We start from the raw sequence: 6,000 nt of genomic DNA, 5'->3' as shown, positions 1-6,000 counted from the left end.
GACATCTGTATCAGGACAGAGAGGTAGAGGAACCTGGACATCTGTATCAGGACAGAGAGGTAGAGGAACCTGGACATCTGTATCAGGACAGAGAGATAGAGGAACCTGGACATCTGAATCAGGACAGAGAGGTAGAGGAACCTGGACATCTGTATCACGACAGAGAGGTAGAGGAACCTGGACATCTGTATCAGGACAGAGAGGTAGAGGAACCTGGACATCTGTATCAGGACAGAGAGATAGAGGAACCTGGACATCTGAATCAGGACAGAGAGGTAGAGGAACCTGGACATCTGTATCAGGACAGAGAGGTAGAGGAACCTGGACATCTGTATCACGACAGAGAGGTAGAGGAACCTGGACATCTGTATCAGGACAGAGAGGTAGAGGAACCTGGACCTCTGTATTAGGACAGAGAGAGATAGAGGAACCTGGACATCTGTATCAGGACAGAGAGGTAGAGGAACCTGGACATCTGTATCAGGACAGAGAGATAGAGGAACCTGGACATCTGTATCAGGACAGAGAGAGGTAGAGGAACCTGGACATCTGTATCAGGACAGAGAGGTAGAGGAACCTGGACATCTGTATCAGGACAGAGAGAGGTAGAGGAACCTGGACATGTGTATCAGGACAGAGAGGTAGAGGAACCTGGACATCTGTATCAGGACAGAGAGATAGAGGAACCTGGACATCTGTATCAGGACAGAGAGATAGAGGAACCTGGACATCTGTATCAGGACAGAGAGGTAGAGGAACCTGGACATCTGTATCAGGACAGAGAGAGTAGAGGAACCTGGACATCTGTATCAGGACAGAGAGGTAGAGGAACCTGGACATCTGTATCAGGACAGAGAGATAGAGGAACCTGGTCATCTGTTTCAGGACAGAGAGAGGTAGAGGAACCTGGACATCTGTATCAGGACAGAGAGGTAGAGGAACCTGGACATCTGTATCAGGACAGAGAGAGGTAGAGGAACCTGGACATGTGTATCAGGACAGAGAGAGATAGAGGAACCTGGACATCTGTATCAGGACAGAGAGATAGAGGAACCTGGACATCTGTATCAGGACAGAGAGGTAGAGGAACCTGGACATCTGTATCAGGACAGAGAGAGATAGAGGAACCTGGACATCTGTATCAGGACAGAGAGATAGAGGAACCTGGACATCTGTATCAGGACAGAGAGGTAGAGGAACCTGGACATCTGTATCAGGACAGAGAGGTAGAGGAACCTGGACATCTGTATCAGGACAGAGAGGTAGAGGAACCTGGACATCTGTATCAGGACAGAGAGGTAGAGGAACCTGGACATCTGTATCAGGACAGAGAGGTAGAGGAACCTGGACATCTGAATCAGGACAGAGAGGTAGAGGAACCTGGACATCTGAATCAGGACAGAGAGGTAGAGGAACCTGGACATCTGTATCAGGACAGAGAGGTAGAGGAACCTGGACATCTGTATCAGGACAGAGAGGTAGAGGAACCTGGACATCTGTATCAGGACAGAGAGGTAGAGGAACCTGGACATCTGTATCAGGACAGAGAGATAGAGGAACCTGGACATCTGTATCAGGACAGAGAGAGGTAGAGGAACCTGGACATCTGTATCAGGACAGAGAGAGGTAGAGGAACCTGGACATCTGTATCAGGACAGAGAGATAGAGGAACCTGGACATCTGTATCAGGACAGAGAGGTAGAGGAACCTGGACATCTGTATCAGGACAGAGAGGTAGAGGAACCTGGACATCTGTATCAGGACAGAGAGGTAGAGGAACCTGGACATCTGTATCAGGACAGAGAGATAGAGGAACCTGGACATCTGTATCAGGACAGAGAGATAGAGGAACCTGGACATCTGTATCAGGACAGAGAGGTAGAGGAACCTGGACATCTGTATCAGGACAGAGAGAGGTAGAGGAACCTGGACATCTGTATCAGGACAGAGAGGTAGAGGAACCTGGACATCTGTATCAGGACAGAGAGATAGAGGAACCTGGACATCTGTATCAGGACAGAGAGAGGTAGAGGAACCTGGACATCTGTATCAGGACAGAGAGGTAGAGGAACCTGGACATCTGTATCAGGACAGAGAGAGGTAGAGGAACCTGGACATGTGTATCAGGACAGAGAGAGATAGAGGAACCTGGACATCTGTATCAGGACAGAGAGATAGAGGAACCTGGACATCTGTATCAGGACAGAGAGGTAGAGGAACCTGGACATCTGTATCAGGACAGAGAGAGATAGAGGAACCTGGACATCTGTATCAGGACAGAGAGATAGAGGAACCTGGACATCTGTATCAGGACAGAGAGGTAGAGGAACCTGGACATCTGTATCAGGACAGAGAGAGGTAGAGGAACCTGGACATCTGTATCAGGACAGAGAGAGGTAGAGGAACCTGGACATCTGTATCAGGACAGAGAGGTAGAGGAACCTGGACATCTGTATCAAGACAGAGAGGTAGAGGAACCTGGACATCTGTATCAGGACAGAGAGAGGTAGAGGAACCTGGACATCTGTATCAGGACAGAGAGAGATAGAGGAACCTGGACATCTGTATCAGGACAGAGAGGTAGAGGAACCTGGACATCTGTATCAGGACAGAGAGAGGTAGAGGAACCTGGACATCTGTATCAGGACAGAGAGGTAGAGGAACCTGGACATCTGTATCAGGACAGAGAGAGGTAGAGGAACCTGGACATCTGTATCAGGACAGAGAGGTAGAGGAACCTGGACATCTGTATCAGGACAGAGAGAGGTAGAGGAACCTGGACATCTGTATCAGGACAGAGAGGTAGAGGAACCTGGACATCTGTATCAGGACAGAGAGAGGTAGAGGAACCTGGACATCTGTATCAGGACAGAGAGGTAGAGGAACCTGGACATCTGTATCAGGACAGAGAGGTAGAGGAACCTGGACATCTGTATCAGGACAGAGAGAGGTAGAGGAACCTGGACATCTGAATCAGGACAGAGAGGTAGAGGAACCTGGACATCTGTATCAGGACAGAGAGGTAGAGGAACCTGGACATCTGTATCAGGACAGAGAGGTAGAGGAACCTGGACATCTGTATCAGGACAGAGAGGTAGAGGAACCTGGACATCTGTATCAGGACAGAGAGGTAGAGGTACCTGGACATCTGTATCAGGACAGAGAGATAGAGGAACCTGGACATCTGTATCAGGACAGAGAGGTAGAGGAACCTGGACATCTGTATCAGGACAGAGAGATAGAGGAACCTGGACATCTGTATCAGGACAGAGAGAGGTAGAGGAACCTGGACATCTGTATCAGGACAGAGAGATAGAGGAACCTGGACATCTGTATCAGGACAGAGAGAGGTAGAGGAACCTGGACATCTGTATCAGGACAGAGAGGTAGAGGAACCTGGACATCTGTATCAGGACAGAGAGGTAGAGGAACCTGGACATCTGTATCAGGACAGAGAGGTAGAGGAACCTGGACATCTGTATCAGGACAGAGAGGTAGAGGAACCTGGACATCTGTATCAGGACAGAGAGATAGAGGAACCTGGACATCTGTATCAGGACAGAGAGAGGTAGAGGAACCTGGACATCTGTATCAGGACAGAGAGGTAGAGGAACCTGGACATCTGTATCAGGACAGAGAGGTAGAGGAACCTGGACATCTGTATCAGGACAGAGAAGTAGAGGAACCTGGACATCTGTATCAGGACAGAGAGAGGTAGAGGAACCTGGACATCTGTATCAGGACAGAGAGGTAGAGGAACCTGGACATCTGTATCAGGACAGAGAGAGGTAGTGGAACCTGGACATCTGAATCAGGACAGAGAGGTAGAGGAACCTGGACATCTGTATCAGTACAAAGAGGTAGAGGAACCTGGACATCTGTATCAGGACAGAGAGAGGTAGAGGAACCTGGACATCTGTATCAGGACAGAGAGGTAGAGGAACCTGGACATTTGTATCAGGACAGAGAGGTAGAGGAACCTGGACATCTGTATCAGGACAGAGAGGTAGAGGAACCTGGACATCTGTATCAGGACAGAGAGGTAGAGGTACCTGGACATCTGTATCAGGACAGAGAGATAGAGGAACCTGGACATCTGTATCAGGACAGAGAGATAGAGGAACCTGGACATCTGTATCAGGACAGAGAGAGTAGAGGAACCTGGACATCTGTATCAGGACAGAGAGATAGAGGAACCTGGACATCTGTATCAGGACAGAGAGAGGTAGAGGAACCTGGACATCTGTATCAGGACAGAGAGATAGAGGAACCTGGACATCTGTATCAGGACAGAGAGAGGTAGAGGAACCTGGACATCTGTATCAGGACAGAGAGATAGAGGAACCTGGACATCTGTATCAGGACAGAGAGGTAGAGGAACCTGGACATCTGTATCAGGACAGAGAGGTAGAGGAACCTGGACATCTGTATCAGGACAGAGAGGTAGAGGAACCTGGACATCTGTATCAGGACAGAGAGGTAGAGGAACCTGGACATCTGTATCAGGACAGAGAGGTAGAGGAACCTGGACATCTGTATCAGGACAGAGAGGTAGAGGAACCTGGACATCTGTATCAGGACAGAGAGGTAGAGGAACCTGGACATCTGTATCAGGACAGAGAGAGGTAGAGGAACCTGGACATCTGTATCAGGACAGAGAGGTAGAGGAACCTGGACATCTGTATCAGGACAGAGAGAGGTAGAGGAACCTGGACATCTGAATCAGGACAGAGAGGTAGAGGAACCTGGACATCTGTATCAGTACAGAGAGGTAGAGGAACCTGGACATCTGTATCAGGACAGAGAGAGGTAGAGGAACCTGGACATCTGTATCAGGACAGAGAGGTAGAGGAACCTGGACATCTGTATCAGGACAGAGAGGTAGAGGAACCTGGACATCTGTATCAGGACAGAGAGGTAGAGGAACCTGGACATCTGTATCAGGACAGAGAGAAAGAGGAACCTGGACATCTGTATCAGGACAGAGAGGTAGAGGAACCTGGACATCTGTATCAGGACAGAGAGGTAGAGGAACCTGGACATCTGTATCAGGACAGAGAGAGGTAGAGGAACCTGGACATCTGAATCAGGACAGAGAGGTAGAGGAACCTGGACATCTGTATCAGTACAGAGAGGTAGAGGAACCTGGACATCTGTATCAGGACAGAGAGAGGTAGAGGAACCTGGATGTCTGTATCAGGACAGAGAGGTAGAGGAACCTGGACATCTGTATCAGGACAGAGAGGTAGAGGAACCTGGACATCTGTATCAGGACAGAGAGGTAGAGGAACCTGGACATCTGTATCAGGACAGAGAGATAGAGGAACCTGGACATCTGTATCAGGACAGAGAGGTAGAGGAACCTGGACATCTGTATCAGGACAGAGAGATAGAGGAACCTGGACATCTGTATCAGGACAGAGAGAGGTAGAGGAACCTGGACATCTGTATCAGGACAGAGAGATAGAGGAACCTGGACATCTGTATCAGGACAGAGAGAGGTAGAGGAACCTGGACATCTGTATCAGGACAGAGAGGTAGAGGAACCTGGACATCTGTATCAGGACAGAGAGAGGTAGAGGAACCTGGACATCTGTATCAGGACAGAGAGAGGTAGAGGAACCTGGACATCTGTATCAGGACAGAGAGAGGTAGAAGAACCTGGACATCTGTATCAGGACAGAGAGAGATAGAGGAACCTGGACATCTGTATCAGGACAGAGAGGTAGAGGAACCTGGACATCTGTATCAGGACAGAGAGGTAGAGGAACCTGGACATCTGTATCAGGACAGAGAGGTAGAGGAACCTGGACATCTGTATCAGGACAGAGAGGTAGAGGAACCTGGACATCTGTATCAGGACAGAGAGGTAGAGGAACCTGGACATCTGTATCAGGACAGAGAGAGGTAGAGGAACCTGGACATCTGTATCAGGACAGAGAGGTAGAGGAACCTGGACATCTGTATCAGGACAGAGAGAGGTAGAGGAACCTGGACATC

This window comes from Oncorhynchus masou, chromosome 9, assembly GCF_036934945.1.
Source record: "Oncorhynchus masou masou isolate Uvic2021 chromosome 9, UVic_Omas_1.1, whole genome shotgun sequence".
Lineage (NCBI taxonomy): Eukaryota > Metazoa > Chordata > Actinopteri > Salmoniformes > Salmonidae > Oncorhynchus > Oncorhynchus masou.
Note: the sequence above shows the minus strand (reverse complement) of the source record.